This window comes from Chiloscyllium punctatum, chromosome 42, assembly GCF_047496795.1.
Source record: "Chiloscyllium punctatum isolate Juve2018m chromosome 42, sChiPun1.3, whole genome shotgun sequence".
In the NCBI taxonomy this organism is placed as follows: Eukaryota; Metazoa; Chordata; class Chondrichthyes; order Orectolobiformes; family Hemiscylliidae; genus Chiloscyllium; species Chiloscyllium punctatum.
Genome location: NC_092780.1, coordinates 50763510 through 50783921, shown reverse-complemented (window position 1 = coordinate 50783921; position 20412 = coordinate 50763510).

The following is a 20412-nucleotide window of genomic DNA, read 5'->3' as shown; positions in this document are numbered from 1 at the left end:
CAGACAGAATGCTCTCGATGGCGCATCTATAAAAGTTGACAAGGATATTCGGAGTCATGCCAAATTTCCTCAGCTGCCTGAGGAAGAGGAGACGTTGTTGGGCCTTTGTAACCAGTGCATCCACATGGAGAGTCCAAGAAAGCTTGTTGTGGATGACCATTCCCAGGAGCTTGACACTCTCCACTCGCTCCACCTCTGTGCTGTTAATGTGTAGGAGGGGGCATGAGGAACATCCTGCTGAAAGTCAGTTATGATTTCCTTGGTTTTGCCGGTATGGAGAACTCGGTTGTTCTCAGTACACCATGTTTCTAGGTCTTCCACTCCCGTCTGTAGTCTGTTTCATCACCATCTGAGATTCGACCGACTATGGTGGTGTCATCAGTGAACTTGTAAATGGCATTAGTCTGGTATATGGCGATGCAGCCATGGGTATACAGTGAGTACAGTAGGGGGCTGAGTACACACCCTGGGGGGGCTCCAGTGTTGAGTGTTAGTGAGGATGAAATATTGTCCCCAATCTTCACGGATTGTGGCCTGTGGGTCAGGAAACTGAGGATCCAGTTGCAGAGAGTGGGGCTTAGTCCGAGATCAATAAGTTTAGTAATCAGTCTCGAGGGGATCATAGTGTTGAAGGCTGAACTGTAGGCAATGAGTAGGATTCTTACTTGGCTGTTCTTGGTGTCAAGATGTTCTGGGGAGGAATGAAGGGCAAGTGATACGGCATCTGACATGGATCTGTTGGTCTGACAGGCAAATTAGAGTGGGTCAAGAGTAGTGGGGAGGCTGGGTTGATTAATGCCATGACCAGCCTTTCAAAGCACTTCATGATCACCGAAGTTAGGGCCACTGGGCGGTAGTCATTGAGACAGGCTGCATGAGCCTTCTTAGGCACAGGGATGATGTTGTCCCTCTTGGAACAGGCAGGGAGAGTGGCCTGCTGCAGGGAGAGGTTGGAGATGTCTGAGAAGACCTCTGCCAGTTGATCTGCACATGCTCTGAGAGGACAGCCTGGTATTCCATCTGGTCCATCACTTGCCTTGGATTCACACAAAGGAAAACTGATCTGACCTCTGATCCAGTGACTGTTGGGATAGGTTTGTCAGTAAGCTTTATCCAGTAAGCTGGCTTTGAGGATCAGAGGAGCTTCAAACCTGAGAGTTCAGATAAAACAGTTATTGGTAATTCTTTAAAAGGATACCATTATGTTTAAAGAGTGTAGAACGATTGTCGAAAATAGGAAATTTAGATCTGCGCATCGGAGTTCGCAAGGAATATCCCGGCGAAATATTCTTTAATCCACTCAGCACAGTCACTGCTCCCACAACCACGGCTGCAGTTTTCTTGGGGCAATATTTGCTTTTCAGCTTCTGGCAACTAATGGCCACAAAAGGTGAAAGTGACGGTGAACCAGACGGAACAGTCAGTGGTTGCATAAAGCAGGATGGCGTGGATATTACACACTGGGATGGACTCCAGGAAAATAAACTGCTCCTCATAAACAATTGGAATGTGCCTCAATATCAGATCAAGGATGATAACCAGGAGATCAGCTACTGCCAAGGCCACCAGGTTGTATGGAACACATTGAGAGACCGCACTTACCCTGAGACAGTATCACAATCATCACTATGTTAACTGTAACAAAGGGAATTAAACAAGGGTTATTCATCAGTTTGGATCAAAGATATTGATTTGGCTCATGATTTACTGTCTTTTTTTAATCTCTGTTACTCTGCCTGGTGATGTATTGAAACGATTGTACCTGCCACAGGATTATCTGCTTGAGACAGATTAACATTCAAAGAAAGCAATTATAAAATGCAAATTATAATTAGGGACAGAATGAAACATGAGGATGTTATAGAATATTGGATAAAGGTCACAGCGAAGCTGATATTTTCATTCCAGCTGTAGTAAAGAGATGAATGGGGGTAAAGAGCAGCAACAGAGCTGGCCTGAGAACACCATTGAGATTAGAGTAGAGAGTGTGGCAGAATAAAACCAAGACCAGCCACCAGAGTGAGAGGAAGCCTAATGGGGCAATTGAAGAGCACAGACTGAACAGGTTATTAATAAATACATACACATCAAGTATGTTTAGCCATCTCCTAGCTCAGTCATTTTCTATAGACTATAATTTCCATTTTTACAAGGCTGTCTCTTTAAATAGTTTCTTTGTGTCTGTTCCATCTCCTCGGGGTCACTTTGTTTTCAATCTCTCACTGAGTGATTGCTCAGCTGAAGCAGCTAAGGGGCTGATTAGCAGCTTATTAAAAGATCCTGTGGGTCAGGAGCTGCCCTTTCAGTTAGGGAGGCTGTGTGGATAGACACCTCTCTGTAGCTGTGAGGGACAAGGACAACTAATACAGAGAAGGGGGATTGCTAACAGATACAAGTCTAGTTTGCTCTGGGGTTGGTGAGGGGAGAAACCTTCTCAATGTGGGTTTGAGCATCAAAGAAAATGTTCAGGCCCTTCCTCAGTCTGGGAAACCAGTGGAAGGTGTTGGAGCAGCTTGTTCCTGGCCAACAGCTGGGGTCTACTCCAAATCACGTTTCTCCTTTCCTGTCCCTCTGCATTCTGAACAATCCTCCAATTCCCAGTGAAAAAAGCTCTCTCCATCGGGAGAGGAAAGGAATTGCTTTATGAAAGTAAAAGACTGTACTGCAAGATGGAGTCAGGATTGTAGGGAAGAGCTGCTAATCTCTGAGAAATGGTCGTTACCACCGACTTGTCCCTCACTGGAACCAAACACAAACTGACCTACAATTGACAATCAGCACTAAACTGATTCGGGAGTGTGCACCATCTGAGAGGGTTGGGGGTGGAAACCACGACCAGCCTGGCTCCAGAAGGAATTGATCAGAGGCTCCTTCACTGGAACAGAGTCTAGATTAGAGTGGTGCTGGAAAAGCAGGGGGTGGAGTAACTGGGACAGGGAGCTGGATTAAACAGGGGGGAGTACGGTGACTGGGATAGGGAGCTGGATTAAACAGTGGGAAGTACGGTGACTGGGATAGGGAGCTGGATTGATGCAGAATTCTGACCCTCTGGCTGATCTCTCCATGTTGCTTGCCTCCTTGAAGTGTAGGGAATTTGCATGATATTCTCTCTTCACTTGCTGTCCCTGCCAATACGGTGACTGATAAGTCCTTTGTGTGGGGAATTAAACAGCTTCACTGACTTTAATAAACCACAGAACTGTAACTGCATAATGTGGTGAGTTAACCACTGTCCCATGATCCAGTCCCACAAGACCTGCAGGAGACTGAGGAAGGGATGGTAAAGAGGTGGTGAGAGCAAGCCTGAAACCTCCAGGGTGTTCTATCTCCTCCTAGAGTTTTGCTCTGATTTGAGCAGTTAACCCTTCAATGATCGTCCCTACCTTAATCATGGATCCCCACTACTCCAGGTGTCTGTTAATTATATTGAGGCACACTGTCTCACTGAGACAAAGCAGAACTAGGACTGGCTTTCTGCTTGAAGCCAGTGTTTCGTTAAAGCTATCGATACCCAAACGCTCAGCTCCATAATGTTGGCTCCATTTAAAATAGTGCAATCTACAGTGAAGCTCCTTAATTCAGTCTGAACACGGAGACATGGAGGTTGAACTAGTCCACTCTGGTTATGACTCTCCTGGTGAGTCCCATTTTAATTGAAATGATTTGACAAATGCACAACTGAGCTTAATCCCTTGATCACCTCTGCACCAATTAATTCCATGTGAACAATGAACTTGGGATAATAACCCACACAAATGAAGATTGTGACAGCTCGACTTTGGGGTCTTGGCTCAGTTGGAAGCTGAAGATCATGAATATCCCAGTTTTTTAAATGCAGTTTCAGTAATTGCCCTCCATGGGTCATGTTGGACATTGTGTCCTCCACCACCCATCAGTAACCCACCTACAAGCCGGAACTAATTGGTCTCCCTTTGACCACAAAAATAAGGCAACACTTTCCTCACTCCCTCAGGATTCTGTTTGTCCTGGGAGTCTCAGCTCAAATCAGTTCAGTGATCACATCGAGTCATGTATTTGGGGAATGAAGTCTGCCTATCTAATTATGTACTTGCCATGATGACCTTTTAATTAGTTCATGTTGTTTCATGATTTTTCAGAACATCATTAACTGCTCTCCACAATTCATGATCAGACTGGTAGTGACTTTGAGAGAATGGTTTCAGTCTTTCCCAGACTGGACAGAGATGGAATATCCCCTTTGGAGGATATTAGGGAACTGATGGGTGTTCACGGTCCCATAACTCCCTTGTGGATGAACTCTAATGCCACCCAGCTGTTCTTTGCCCTTTAAATAGAGTTTGACAAATTCCTTTCCATTCGGAAATGGGAGGAGGCCAGGCCCAGGTTCTCCTGGTTAATGATTACAATGGGAATATGTCACTCAGTCTCTGCATCCCAAGGCCACCATCCCTGTTCCTTGTGCAGATGATCCCATCGGTTGTATCATGGGAAGATGATGGATCTCCTTTTGTAAAATTACTAATACTTTGACCAAGTTTTTGGATGTTTTGAGATGCTTCTATTTAAAATCAGATGGTACACTTGTGGGTGCCATTGTTTGAAAAAAATGACACTTGACATCAGAGCAGTTGAATTTTAAATTAGCCCAGGTTTTTGCAATTTTTCCTCCATCCCGGTTCCTGTGGACCTGCCCAAGGGTCAACCCATACCCCTGAATGGGTACCCCTGTCTCTGCTGGGGGGATGGAATTAACAGGAGTCCAGCTCAATGACCAATTATCTCAGTAATTGTACTAATGTTTGGTGAGTTTTGAGAAGATTTGTTACTCAGGTTGAGGTTCTGGATGTAAGTTTGCTCGCTGAATGAAAACTAACCAGCAGTGGGCGGGGGGGAAGATGTTTGCTTGAGCATGTTTTCATTGCACACCTTCTCCAGTGAACTGTCCTCCTTCTCAAACACACCCGTTACATTGACAATAACCACCAAACCTTTTCTAGAGGATAATGTCCAACATTTCCATCATCTTTCATCCTCAGCTCTTATCCAAACTTCTACGAATGTTTTCTAACGGTATTTACCGACATGTTCATACAATTTCTGAACTGTCTTTTAATGCCATTTAATTCCCCTTTAACCCAATACCATTGGGTCCTGCTGCTGTTCTGGGATCCACCCCACGAATGATCATCCATTTCCTCTACTCACTGGCTCCATCAGGTGATCAGTGGAAGTAATACCTCCATTAGACTTCAATCACATCATGAGCCTTTATTGGAGGTTAATGTCACTCTCTGATCTATTCACTGACCCGATGGGCTTGCAACCTGGTATCAGCAACAGTCACAAATCTGGGGTTCTCCAGCAGTCAGTTAGTGTTGAGATGGTTGTCATTTTTCTGGTGTGGTTAATATTTGTCACAATCCCCCAGCACAAGTGAGCTTACAGGGTGTGGCCAGGTATCTGTCCATCTAGAACTCGGGAGATTAACTAAATCTCCCATTATTTATTTAAGGCACCGTCCAATGACAGTGCCCACAGTCCACACGGGTCAACAGCGGATCAAGCCAGACCAAGCCAACTGGCTGTTCCACAAACCTAAAGCCAGTACTCTGGTCCAAAGACCAGTAAAACCAGCTTAAAAACCAGTGACCTGAGTTAAACAGGTCCACTCGCCCACTGCCATTACCAGGGGAACCATGAGGTACAACCAAACATCGTGAGATAATCAGATCAAACACACTCTCTCAATGGTGACTATACAAGCAAGGCTTCCGGGGAGACCCCATCCACAAATAAAACCACAGTCACATCCCCCGCCATTCCCAAAATGGGTTTAGCCTACTCTCCTTTTCGAGGGCAATTACTGAGTGATTTAGAATATAAATCAGCAGTTAGTTGAATAAATGACACAAACCTTCTGAAGTTTTTAACACCAGCAGTTTGTGATGTAGTTGAAGGCTGTAGCCAATTCCAAGACAACTGAAAGATCCTTTCTATTGCTCTGGGCTCTTTTTTTGAACAATATTTTGTAAGAAGGATGTATTTCCATTACAGCCCAGTGTTGCTACATTACAACCATTGTGTCCAAAATTCAAACTGAGTCCCCTCACTTAAACCCTTAGGGAAAACATTTGCTAAAATCAGGCCAATAGTAATAGGTCTCTGGTTATCAATTACTTTAAGGCTGTCCTGATCATCCAATCTTTTTGGAATTAAAACAGTTCGATTTGTTAATGAATCTGGTACCGCTCCTGATGATCCAGAGAGAACCTTGAGGTGAGTAGTAACTCTCTGAATGTTAATGTCCTCAAGGTTTATCCCATCGAGTCCTGGGACATGTTTCGGATTGATCTCCTCAATCGCTGTCTTGATTTCACTTCCTTCTGTGGGGTTCATCAGGAGCTTGACATTCCCCCTGATGGTATATGGCTAGAACTAATGTCTCAGCTTCATGATTGGGAATGGATCATTCCCCACTGTATACCCTTTCCAGCTCCTCACTGGGGAGAGGACAGAGGGGAACAGTCAGTGCCCCAGAGTTTACTGGGTACATTATCTCCTATTGTTATTCAGTATTTGAGTCTCTTTAATGGGATTTCTTAGCCAAATGTTTCCAGGCAACACTATTGATGTCCTCTTTCTGCCTTCTCTTACTAGTTCTCTGTGACCTCCTTCCATGATCTGCTTTCCTCCCTTTCCCTGAAGTTGTTTCTCCTTGAGTCAATGATTCCGTGTTCTGAGCCCCAGACCCTGCTCTCTTGTTTCTGGATCCTTTTTAGCTGATTAATTCTTCTGCCTGAGTTAATTGTTCTTCAAGATCTGTATTAGACAATAGGCAGGTAATTGAATAATCTCCTTAGCAACCTCCAGGAATGGCATTTAATCTTAAAACAGTGCAGACATTCTGTGAGAATTCTTTTCCCACTAATGCTGCCAAGCCCGTTCCCTTGGTTGTGGTTTTGCTCGATAGTAGGCAGGGACGGTGGGAATCTCGTTCATCCATTCATGCACGTCACTAATTAGATGACCAAGCATTTGGTTACATTGAACACTCGCCATCTATTGTCCGGGTCGTGTCTGTTCAGCGTTTTATTGTCGTCTCTCGTCGATGTGAGACTGAACCCCAATCTCGTGTTGCCACAGGTTTAGATAGGCAACTCTCTAAAATATAATACTTTATGCCTACAATTAAATGTAAAATATTAAAATGTATTAAAACAAATATAATTGAGAATTTAAAATTTATAATTAAAGTTAGCGAGCTGATAAAAGTCCATAAAAATGTGAATTGACTGTTTAGGGAAGTTGTAAGACGAATGATCTCTTGGGTAAATGTCTTGTCTTGTTTAATTCCTAATATCTTCATCAATTCATTATTCTTTTTGTAAAATCTACTCCCTCGCTCCTATCACAAAGCCAGAAAAGGATACATTGGCACCTTTTTTAGTTCGGTGCAAAATCTCCTCCTTTCAATGTTGATCCTTCTTTACCTTCTCTTCCCAGACTAATTGCAAAGAATCATTTTCATTTTCAAACCATTATAGTGATGCCCACCAATACTGCTCCATTAACCTTATGTTAGATTAGGTCAGGAATCCCCAGCGTCCCTTCCATCTTTTTAAAATGGGCTTCAATAAAGATTGTCCAACCATTTTCCTTTGTAAATTGAGTGAATGCTTTTACAATTTTGTTATGGCTCTTAATCCTCATGTTCTTGGGGCAACAATTTAGAGGCAGCACTATGGCTCAGTGGTTAGCACTGCTGCCTCACAGCATCAGGATCACAGGTTTGATTCCAGCCTTGGGCGACTGTGTAGAGTTTGCACATTCTCCCTGTGTCTGTGTGGGTTTGCTCCGGATTCGTCCCACAGTCCAAAGGTGTGCAGGCCAGGTGAATTGGCCATGGTAAATTGCCTATGGTGTTGTGCATTTAGTCAGAGGGAAATGAGTCTGGGTGGGTTACTCTTTGGAGGGCCGGTGTGGACTGGTTGGGCCGAAGGGCCTGTTTCCACACTGTAGGGAATCTAATCTAATTCTGAAATATGAGGAATAATTTGCAAGGCTACACTGCATCACCTACAATTCTTATTACTTCAGGATAGATTTGACCTTGTGGGATATGAGTTGGTTTTAAGTAGAAAAGTATTGATTACCTTCAATGTCTTCAATTATAACCATGATCTAGTCCAATTATTAGGCAATTATTTTTAAAGTAGTGGACGCCAGCCCCTTGACTGGGCAACACCATCCACTTCTCAACCTTTAATCCCCTCCATTTATCATAATCTTTACTCATGGTCTCCTCTATCTCTTCACAATTATTTGTAAGCTGCGTAGTCCCGGATCCATCTGACTGGGTACTAATTCGAGGATTCCAGATGTCAGTAAGAATCTCGAGCTACTCAGTTCCCTAATTCTTTCCGATATTCAGATTCATTACATCGGAGTGAGGGATCTTGTCCGAGGATCTAATAAACGTCTCACACTTTCATATTACTGCTGTTGGAATTAAAATCGCTAACTTAGTTAGCGCGAGTCCACCACCTCTATTACGGGCATGTAAAAAGCCATCCGTAATCGACTGGCAGATGTAAACTCTCTTTAATAAAACCCTGAATTATCACCATCTAATCTGGAAAGATAATTTAGTGAAGCTACTAAGTGTTAAATAGTCGTATAATCTGGGGATAAAATGTTTGAAATAACTCTACTTTCTGCACCGGTTTCAGTCAGGATCTTTGTAAATTCCTTACCCAATGTTTGAATAGCCCTTCCCCATTGGCCATGTCTATACTCAGCCATGGATCTTTTTTAGCTCCAAGATACTTTTCTACATTTCCAGGCTTGATGAATTTTAAGATATTACAGAATCCAATTATTCCTATTATTGTTTTATTTTTACAAATAAAATGTAACCCTTTAGTTTTCCTGATGTTTATGTCCAATTCTGTAATCGCTCAGACTTTCTGCTCTATTTTAAGGTGAAATGTCATTCCTTTGTACATATGACTTACTGATGCAATGATAGTTATCCCCATTGGGATTTAAAAAGATCCCTTTTTTTTTCTTTCTCTCTTCTCTTTTTTCTTTTCTATTTTTTCCCCAGCACCCATGGTATGTGTATGCAGGTGTGAGACACAGTGAAAGACACAAAGTGCACGAATCTTTATTCAATTGCCACCACCAGGAAAATAGGAAAACACCCGAGTGGCCAGTGACAAGCGCTGCCCTTCAAACCACAGGGCAGTGCTGTGTGATCAAAACAGTGAAGGGGAGGGTAGGGATTAAATCAAAATAGAATTGGAGGGGGAAATGATGCACTCCACTCCCTGCGGCGCCCACCTCTCCCTGAACGACTCCAGGGTGTTGGTGGACACCGCGTGCTCCTTCTCCAAGGACACCCGGGCTCTAACGACCCCCTCCATGGCCCGCTGCCTGGACCTGTTGATGGCCAGTTTGGCCAGGCCCAGGAGCAGACCCACGAGGAGGTCCTCGGACCTGCCCTCCCTCCTCCGTACCGGGTGCCCGAAGATCAGGAGCGTGGGACTGAAGTGCAGCCAGAAACAGAGGAGAAGGTTTCTGAGAAAATCAAAAAGGGAGTGCAAACGCCCCCACCCAATATATACATGGTCCACGGACTCCACAGCGCCACAGAACAAGCAGTTGGGCTGGGAGTCCGTGAACCACCGCAATCTGCGGTTGCAGGGGACTGCTGCGTGCAGCACCCTCCACCCCAGATCCCCGAGAGAAAGGGGGAGGACTCCTGCGTAGAGAGCCCTCCACTGGGGATCCCCACCGCCCGGTGGCAAATGGGCACGCCAAGGCGTGTCCGGACGGTGGATGAGGGAGAAGAGGTGGACGGTGTGCAGCAGCAGTCGATACAGGGCCTTCCTTTTTACGTCCCTGAAAGCAACAAAATTAAAATTCCGGAGGCGGCTCAGGTTGTGGGGGACAGGCTCCCGCGGGAAGTACGGGACCTTGGGGCCAATGTGAAATTCCGTCCGGGCCGGGGTGAGCGCGGACGGGATCCCACCGCACACCTGAGCGTCCTCCAACCGGTGCACTACGTCGGGTCAGAGCACCGCCGTTTTAAGGCGTCGGATGGCGGTGGCCACGTACCGGACGTCTACCGCTGCCCTGCTAGCTATGTCCTGCGGCAGCGTCCAGCCCAGGCCCCCGGCACCCAGCACGTCCCCGACCCTGGTCGCCCTCGCCGCCACGGCCCTCCCCTCCGACAGCCACTCGAACCCGCGAGTACGGAGGTGCGGATTCCTGAGCAACGGCTCCCTGACGACAGCCGCTACTCCAGCCGGAGGGTAGGCGCGACGCGATTCGACCATGTTCCAGACAGTGATCAGGTCCTGGTAAAAGACAGGCAGCACCTTGAGGGTGACCTCCAAACCGTCACGGTCGACGAACAGGAGCTGCGTGTCGTAGTTGAGGTTACGCACCTGGCGGAAAAAATCCGTCGCCAGGGCGCACCACCTAGGAGGAGGCTCGACGTAAAGGTATCGCCGCAAGGTCTGAAGGCGGAACGTCGCGACCTGGGTGCGGACGCACACCAGCGACTGAACGCCCTCCTCAATAGGGAGACTCAGAACCTGCACGGCGACCCAGTGCATCTTTTTGTCCCAGAAGAAGTCGACCAACATTCTCTGGATGTCAGCGACAAAGCCAGGAGGAGGGACCAAAGTGACCAGCCGGTACCACAGCATGGCGGCCACCAGCTGGTTTATGACCAGCACTCGACTCCTGTAAGATAGCACTCGGAGCAGTCCTGTCCAGCGGCCGAGGCGAGCCGAGACTTTGGCCTCCAGCTCCTGCCAGTTGGCCGGCCAGGATTCCTCAGCCGGGCTGAGGTAGACCCCCAGGTAGAGATGGGTGGTACTCCAGCTGAACCCCCGTAACTCCTCCGGCAGAGAGTCCACCCGCCACGGACCGACCAGTAGTCCGGAAGACGCCGACGAGTACACGGCCTGGCACTCGCGCATCCTCCCCAGGTCAGCCGGGTCGGTGAAAGTGAGGAGCACGTCGTCGGCGTAGGCAGAGAGGACCACCCCCGTGCCCGTGCCGCGCAGAACCAGCCCCGACAACCTCCTCCGCAAGAGGCGCAGGAAAGGCTCCACGCACAGGGAATACAGCTGGCCGGACAAGGGGCAGCCTTGACGCACTCCTCTCCCGAAGCGAAGGGGCGCCGTCAGGGACCCGTTAACTTTAACCAGACACTCTGCGGCGGCGTACAAAAGTCGGATCCGGGCGACGAACCGCGTCCCGAACCCGAACGCCCGCAGAGTCCCGAGCAGGTACTCGTGATCGACCCTGTTGAACGCCTTCTCCTGGTCGAGAGACAGGAAGGCGCTCGGCAGACCAGCCCGTCGACAGAAATGGATCAGGTCCCAGACCAGGTGGACGTTGTCGTGTATCCTCCGGCCCGGGACCGTGTAGGACTGGTCCGGGTGAATCATGTGGGCCAGCACGGAAGCCAGGCGAGAAGACAACACCCTGGCGAAGATTTTGTAATCCGTGCTGAGGAGGGAGACCGGACGCCAGTTCTTTAAGGAACGAAGGTCCCCTTTCTTCGGCAGCAGGACGATAACGGCCCTGCGCCAAGAAAGGGGCAGCTGTCCGGCATTTAGACACTCCCCCAGGACCTGTGCGTAGTCGTTCTCCAGGACGTCCTAGAACGCCCTGAAGAACTCCACAGTCAGCCCGTCCAGCCCCGGGGTTTTGCCCCTCGAGAGCCGGTTGAGGGCGCCGGTCAGCTCCTCTAAAGTGACGGGAGCGTCGAGCCTTCCTGCGTCCTCCGGGCTGAGCTGCGGCAGGTCCTCCCACAGAACTCTGCGAGCGTCCTCGCTGGACGGATCCGGAGAGAACAGAGCCGTGTAATAGTTTCGGACGTGGGCCCTGACGCCCTCCGGATCCGAGACGAGGGACCCGTCGTCGGCCAGCAGCACAAGGAGCTGCTGACGGGTGCCACGCCTTTTTTCCAGCGAGTAGAAGAAGGGGGAGCCGCGGTCCAGGTCCTGGAGGAGCTGGATCCGCGACCTCACGTACGCGCCCCGAGCCCCGACGAGCTGCAGGTCCCGGAGCGTGGCCTTCTTCTCTTCGTACACCCCGCGCAGGGCCGGGTCCGCGTCCGCGTCGGGCTGACCGAGGCGTGACTCCAGGTCGAGCATCTCCCTCTCCAACTCCACGATCCTGGATTTCCGCCTCTTGGTCGACCCCCTCGCGTACTCCTGACAGAAGACGCGGACGTGAGCCTTGCCCACGTCCCACCATAGCCTCAGGGAGGGGAAGCTTCCCCGCTTCCTTCTCCAGCCGGCCCAGAAACGACGAAACGAGTCCCGGAACCGCTCGTCCTCCAGCAGCAGGTTGTTAAAGTGCCAGTACGCGGAGCCGAGCCTGGCGCCGAACGGAAGGAGTTCCGCCCACACCAGGTGATGGTCCGTGCACGACACCTGCCGCGTGGAGGCCTTCGGAAAACAGGAGGCGTACGCCCGCGAAACGTACAGGCGGTCGATTCTGGACGCTCCGACCCCAGGCCTCACGAAGGTGAAGGCGATGGAGTCGGGATGGAGATTCCGCCAGACGTCCACCAGGTCGAAGGACTTGACCAAGTCCCCCAACCTCTTCCCCGACGCGCAGCCAGTGCGGGTACCGCCGTGGTCCCTGCCCTCGAGGACGCAGTTAAAATCTCCCCCGAGGACGACGCACTGGTTCTCGTCGATGGAAGCCAGATGAGCGGACAGTTCTTCGAAGAAGCTCGCTTGCCTCGGCCAGGCCAGGGGAGCGTATACGTTCACCAAGTGAAGCACCGCGCCCCCCAGCCGAACCGTCAGGTGAAGCAAACTGCCTGGCACCGGCTCCCTGACCCCCAAGATCTCGGGCTGAAAATGCGGGGCCAACAGGATAGCCACCCCGCCGGATCTGCGGGTGAGGTGACTCATGTAGACCCCCCCTCGCCACTCCAGGAGCCAGGTGGCTTCGTCCCCCGGGGTAGTGTGGGTTTCTTGCAGGAAGCACACCGCATACCTCCCGTCCCGAAAGGGTCTGGAATCTGCGCTGTGACTCCCTGCTGCCGTTGATGTTGAGGCTGGCTGTAGTAGTCTCCATGTCGGAAGCGTTGTGCTACCACCACCAGTACAGTTAAAAAACAAGTACAATTACTGGGAGGACGAGGGAGGGGCACAGGAGTCCCTCGCCCTCACCAGGAGTGCCCCCAGGAAGTTCCTGACTCGCTTTCGCTCGTTGACGTCGAGCCCAGGCGCCTGGCGAGCAGCGTGGGCCGACCAATAAACTTTCTCAAAAGAGCTCCAGCGGTCGAGCGCCAGTTGGGCTCTATCCCGGCGACCTCGAGTTCCCTCGACAAATTCCCGGAGTTCCTCGAGGGGGATGAGGGGGAGATCGGCGGGGAGCACCTGGGACTCAAAAACGTCACTGCAGACGGAGTCCGCGTCGTCCCCGGTGTCCGCCACCGATCCCGAACCCTCCTCCGGGAGGTCGCCCTCGGTCGCCGACCCCTCCCCCACCGAGAGGATGGGGGCTGGTCCGGCGCCGCCAACAGGCCTCGAACCCCCGGCGACCCCACCCCCAGGGTCACCGGCGGTACCTTCCTCGGCGCACCCCGTCCCGGAACGCCCCGAGTTCGGGTCGTCGGGCGGCGGAGGCTCGGGGCCCCGCTCTCCTCCCGACACCGGGACGCCTGGCTCCTCGGGGAAAAGGTCATCCCCCAGGAAAAGATCGTCCCCCAGGGCCAAGGCTCCCGGAAAAACAGTCTGGGAGGGAGGAGCGGGGATAACACCTACCTCCCCTCCGCCGCTCGGCGACCCGGTAAAGGGTCCTTTGTCGACGCCCGCACCGCGGCCCTTGTTGTTGTTGACGACGTCGTCGTCGTCGTCGGGCAGGTCAGGCCGCGGTGCGGGATCGTTGGAGGGTCCTGTGGGCCCATCCCCTGGAGAGGGGCAGCGCCGCCGGCGCGCTGCAGGACTGTCTCTCCCCTCCAAGGGCCAGCCCCTCTTCCCCAGAGAGACAGGGGGGGATTTATGGGCCTTCCCCTCCCCGCCCGCCTTGGTGGTCATGGGGCCTGAAGCCCCTCCCCCCAGCCTTTCCCGGAATACGATTGGCTGGGGGAAGGCAGGGGGCGTGGCCAGGGTGGGGAGGGTCAGCCGTGTCACTTCCTGCCCCGCCCTGGTTTATCAGGTGACGGCGGGCGGGGTAGGGGCCCAGTTCCCTCTCCGGGGCCCGGAGACACGGTGGCTGCGGGAGGTCGGGCAGCGGTGGTCCCCCCGAGGTTAGTGCCAGGGTGTGGCTGGGTGGGGTGGGGCTCGGGCTCGGGCTCGGGCTCCCCCGGGCCAGGTGTTGCAGTGCCCGGGGCGGGCGTCGCATCCCTAGGGGTTTCTCCATCGGGGTGGGGGGTAGATGAGGGGTCCGTGGGGTCAGGGTCGGGTACGGGTCCGGGCGTTTGGGGGTCAGGGTTCCCGCGCCGGGGCGACGCTGGCACGGCCGCAGGGGCATCGTCGTGCCGGGGCGGGGCAGGTCGTGGGCTGGGTGTCGGGGATGGGGATAGGGTGGTCTCCCCGTGGGCGGGCCTGACGCGTCGCGCCTTCCTGAGCGCCTTCCGGCCGGCTGGACGCTCACCCCCCTCCCTGCCGGAGGCTGGAGGATCGGAAGCCTCCGGCTCAGGCTCCGGTGCCGGGGCCTGTGGTGTTGACTTTGGGGGAGGGGGAGTGGGCGCGGCGGCACCACCGTCAGCCGTTGGCGAGGGCTGGGCGGCCTTCTGGGTGGGGCAGTTTCTTCTAATGTGCCCCACCTCGCGGCACAGGTGGCACCGCACGCCGTCCGCCGTCCAGAAGGCGCGGTAGGCCGCGCCCTCGTGGAGGAGGGTAAAGGAGCCCTCCGTGACCTCCTCCCGGGCCAGGCAAATAAACACCTGGCGACGGAAGGAGTAGACGTGACGGAGGGCGGGGTCCTTCAGACCGAGCAGGAGCGGCTGGATCCCTGACCGGATCTCCCCCAAGGTGGTGAGGTGGGGGAGAAGGAGCTCGCTGGCAATAAAGGGCGGGACGTTGGAGATCACGACCCTCTGGGCCGTGACCTCCAGAGGGTCGACGGGCAAATGTGTCCCGCCCACAGCGAGCCCCCTCTCCACGGCCAGGTGGACCGCCTGCTCGGTCTTCAGGAAAAATACAGCCTTCCTGTACATCCGGGCCGCAGCGACTATGGCCAGTGGGCCGACCACACTAGCCATGGCCTTGCTGCAGGCCTCGATGGTCATATTGGGGTGGGGATAGGCCTTGACCCCCAGGCGTTTTGTGAGGTGCCTGAAGGGGGTGTGGTTTGCAGCCGGGGCTGGGCCAGCCGAGCCTAAGGCAGCGGCTACCCCGGCGTAGGTGCGGCTGGGCCCCGCGACCTTCGGGCTCGCCATCCTCTGCTGCCGGTGGTGGAGTCGGGACTCTGGCAGCGGCAGTGGTGGAGGTCGCAGGGAGGGTCCCAGGCAGCGACGGTGGAGACCTGCCTCAGGCGACAACAGCGGTGGAGGCAGGCCTCAGGCGAGTCCCAGGTAGGCCCTCGGTCGCAGCGGTGTGGGGCAGACCTGTTGGGGAGGGTCCCCAAGGCAAGTCCCAGGCAGCCCCAAAATCGAGTCCCAGGCAGCAGATGTAGAGGCAGGCCTCAGGCAACAGCAGTGGTGGAAGGCAGGCCTCCGGCAAGTCCCAGGCAGTTCCTCCAGTCACAGCAGTGGGGGGCAGGCCTGTTGGGGAGGGTCCCCAAGGAAAGTCCCAGGCAGCCCCAAAACCGAGCCCAAGGCAGCAGTGGTGGAGGTAGGCCTCAGGCCACAGCAGCATCGGTGGTGGTGGAGGTCCTGGGGAGGGGTCCCAAGGCGAGTCCCAGGCAGCAAAGGCGGAGGCAGGCCCCGGGCAGCAGCAGCAGTAGAGGCAGGCCTCTCCTCAGGCCACAGCAGCAGCAGTGGTGGTGGTGGAGGTCCTGGGGAGGGGCCCCAAGGCGAGTCCCAGGCAGCAAAGGCAGAGGCAGGCCTCAGGCAGCAGCAGAGGCAGGCCTCTCCAAAGTCCCAGGCAGCAGCAGGGAGGCAGGCCCCAAGCAGCAACAGGAACAGTCCTTGCACAGTCACAAGATGGTCCAATCTCTCCAGAAGGGAAGGAAACACACAAGTGGCCAGTCACAACTCCAGGGTGTCGGTGGACACCCGCGTGCTCCTTCTCCTGGTTATTTTTTTTTTTTTTTTTTTTTTTTAAATTAACCCCCACACTACCGCCTAAGTGCGGTAGTGCTTATTTTTTCCCCAGCACCCATGGTGTGTGTGTGCAGGTGTGAGACACAGTGAAAGACACAAAGTGTACGAATCTTTATTCAATTTCCACCACCAGGAAGATAGGAAAAACACCCGCGTGGCCAGTGACAAGCACTGCCCTTCAAACCACAGGGCAATGCTGTGTGATCAAAACAGTGAAGGGGAGGGTAGGGACTAAATCAAAATAGAGTTGGAGGGGGAAATGATGCACTCCACTCCCTGCGGCGCCCACCTCTCCCTGAACGACTCCAGGGTGTCGGTGGACACCGCGTGCTCCTTCTCCAAGGACACCCGGGCTCTAACGTAACCCCGGAAGAGGGGCAGGCAGTCGGCCCTAACGACCCCCTCCACGGCCCGCTGCCTGGACCTGTTGATGGCCAGTTTGGCCAGGCCCAGGAGCAGACCCACGAGGAGGTCCTCGGACCTGCCCTCCCTCCTCCGTACCGGGTGCCCGAAGATCAGGAGCGTGGGACTGAAGTGCAGCCAGAAACAGAGGAGAAGGTTCTTAAGAAAATCAAAAAGGGAGTGCAAACGCCCACAACCAATATATACATGGTCCACGGACTCCACAGCGCCACAGAACAAGCAGTTGGGCTGGGAGTCCGTGAACCACCGCAACCTGCGGTTGCAGGGGACTGCTGCGTGCAGCACCCTCCACCCCAGATCCCCGAGAGAAAGGGGGAGGACTCCCGCGTAGAGAGCCCTCCACTGGGGATCCCCACCGCCCGGTGGCAAATGGGCACGCCAAGGCGTGTCTGGACGGTGGATGAGGGAGAAGAGGTGGACGGTGTGCAGCAGCAGTCGATACAGGGCCTTCCTTTTAATATCCTTAAAAGAAACAAAATTAAAATTCCGGAGGCGGCTCAGGTTGTGGGGCACAGGCTCCCGCGGGAAGTACGGGACCTTGGGGCCAATGTGAAATTCCGTCCGGGCCGGGGTGAGCGCGGACGGGATCCCACCGCACACCTGAGCGTCCTCCAACCGGTGCACTACGTCGGGTCCGAGCACCGCCGTTTTAAGGCGTCGGATGGCGGTGGCCACGTACCGGACGTCTACCGCTGCCCTGCTAGCTATGTCCTGCGGCAGCGTCCAGCCCAGGCCCCCGGCACCCAGCACGTCCCCGACCCTGGTCGCCCTCGCCGCCACGGCCCTCCCCTCCGACAGCCACTCGAACCCGCGAGTACGGAGGTGCGGATTCCTGAGCAACGGCTCCCTGACGACAGCCGCTACTCCAGCCGGAGGGTAGGCGCGACGCGATTCGACCATGTTCCAGACAGTGATCAGGTCCTGGTAAAAGACAGGCAGCACCTTGAGGGCGACCTCCAAACCGTCACGGTCGACGAACAGGAGCTGCGTGTCGTAGTTGAGGTTACGCACCTGGCGGAAAAAATACGTCGCCAGGGCGCACCACCTAGGAGGAGGCTCGACGTAAAGGTATCGCCGCAAGGTCTGAAGGCGGAACGTCGCGACCTGGGTGCGGACGCACACCAGCGACTGACCGCCCTCCTCGATAGGGAGACTCAGAACCTGCGCGGCGACCCAGTGCATCTTTTTGTCCCAGAAGAAGTCGACCAACGTTCTCTGGATGTCAGCGACAAAGCCAGGAGGAGGGACCAAAGTGACCAGCCGGTACCACAGCATGGCGGCCACCAGCTGGTTTATGACCAGCACTCGACTCCTGTAAGATAGCACTCGGAGCAGTCCTGTCCAGCGGCCTAGGCGAGCCGAGACTTTGGCCTCCAGCTCCTGCCAGTTGGCCGGCCAGGATTCCTCAGCCGGGCCGAGGTAGACCCCCAGGTAGAGGAGATGGGTGGTACTCCAGCTGAACCCCCGTAACTCCTCCGGCAGAGAGTCCACCCGCCACGGGCCGACCAGTAGTCCGGAACACTTGGCCCAGTTGATCCTGGCGGAAGACGCCGCCGAGTACACGGCCTGGCACTCGCGCATCCTCCCCAGGTCAGCCGGGTCGGTGAAAGTGAGGAGCACGTCGTCGGCGTAGGCCGAGAGGACCACCCCCGTGCCCGCGCCGCGCAGAACCAGCCCCGACAACCTCCTCCGCAAGAGGCGCAGGAAAGGCTCCACGCACAGGGAATACAGCTGGCCGGACAGGGGGCAGCCTTGACGCACTCCTCTCCCGAAGCGAAGGGGCGCCGTCAGGGACCCGTTAACTTTAACCAGACACTCTGCGGCGGCGTACAAAAGTCGGATCCGGGCGACGAACCGCGTCCCGAACCCGAACGCCCGCAGAGTCCCGAGCAGGTACTCGTGATCGACCCTGTCGAACGCCTTCTCCTGGTCGAGGGACAGGAAGGCGCTCGGCAGACCAGCCCGTCGACAGAAATGGATCAGGTCCCGGACCAGGTGGACGTTGTCGTGTATCCTCCGGCCCGGGACCGTGTAGGACTGGTCCGGGTGAATCATGTGGGCCAGCACGGAAGCCAGGCGAGAAGACAACACCCTGGCGAAAATTTTGTAATCCGTGCTGAGGAGGGAGACCGGACGCCAGTTCTTCAAAGAACGAAGGTCCCCCTTCTTCGGCAGCAGGACGATGACCGCCCTGCGCCAAGAAAGGGGCAGCTGTCCGGCATTTAGACACTCCCCCAGGACCTGTGCGTAGTCGTTCCCCAGGACATCCCAGAACGCCCTGAAGAACTCCACAGTCAGCCCGTCCAGCCCCGGGGTTTTGCCCCTCGAGAGCCGGTCGAGGGCGCCGGTCAGCTCCTCTAAGGTGACGGGAGCGTCGAGCCTTCCGGCGTCCTCCGGGCTGAGCTGCGGCAGGTCCTCCCACAGAACTCTGCGAGCGTCCTCGCTGGACGGATCCGGAGAGAACAGAGCCGTGTAATAGTTTCGGACGTGGGCCCTGACGCCCTCCGGATCCGAGACGAGGGACCCGTCGTCGGCCAGCAGCACAAGGAGCTGCTGACGGGTGCCGCGCCTTTTTTCCAGCGAGTAGAAGAAGGGGGAGCCGCGGTCCAGGTCCTGCAGGAGCTGGATCCGCGACCTCACGTACGCGCCCCGAGCCCCGACGAGCTGCAGGTCCCGGAGCGCGGCCTTCTTCTCTTCGTACACCCCGCGCAGGGCCGGGTCCGCGTCGGGCTGACCGAGGCGTGACTCCAGGTCGAGCATCTCCCTCTCCAACTCCGCGATCCTGGATTTCCGCCTCTTGGTCGACCCCCTCGCGTACTCCTGACAGAAGACGCGGACGTGAGCCTTGCCCACGTCCCACCATAGCCTCAGGGAGGGGAAGCTTCCCCGCTTCCTTCTCCAGCCGGCCCAGAAACGACGAAACGAGTCCCGGAACCGCTCGTCCTCCAGCAGCAGGTTGTTAAAGTGCCAGTACGCGGAGCCGAGCCTGGCGCCGAACGGAAGGAGTTCCGCCCACACCAGGTGATGGTCCGTGCACGACACCTGCCGCGTGGAGGCCTTCGGAAAACAGGAGGCGTACGCCCGCGAAACGTACAGGCGGTCGATTCTGGACGCTCCGACCCCAGGCCTCACGAAGGTGAAGGCGATGGAGTCGGGATGGAGAGTCCGCCAGACGTCCACCAGGTCGAAGGACTTGACCAAGTCCCCCAACCTCTTCCCCGACGCGCAGCCAGTGCGGGTACCGCCGTGGTCCCTGCCCTCGAGGACGCAGTTAAAATCTCCCCCGAGGACGACGCACTGGTTCTCGTCGATGGAAGCCAGATGAGCGGACAGTTCTTCGAAGAAGCTCGCTTGCCTCGGCCCGGCCAGGGGAGCGTATACGTTCACCAAGTGAAGCACCGCGCCCCCCAGCCGAACCGTCAGGTGAAGCAAACGGCCTGGCACCGGCTCCCTGACCCCCAAGATCTCGGGCTGAAAATGCGGGGCCAACAGGATAGCCACCCCGCCAGATCTGCGGGTGAGGTGACTCATGTAGACCCCCCCTCGCCACTCCAGGAGCCAGGTGGCTTCGTCTCCCGGGGTAGTGTGGGTTTCTTGCAGGAAGCACACCGCATACCTCCCGTCCCGGAGGACCGAGAGGGTCTGGAATCTGCGCTGTGACTCCCTGCTGCCGTTGATGTTGAGGCTGGCTATAGTAGTCTCCATGTCGGAAGCATTGTGCTACCACCACCAGTACAGTTAAAAACAAATACAATTAC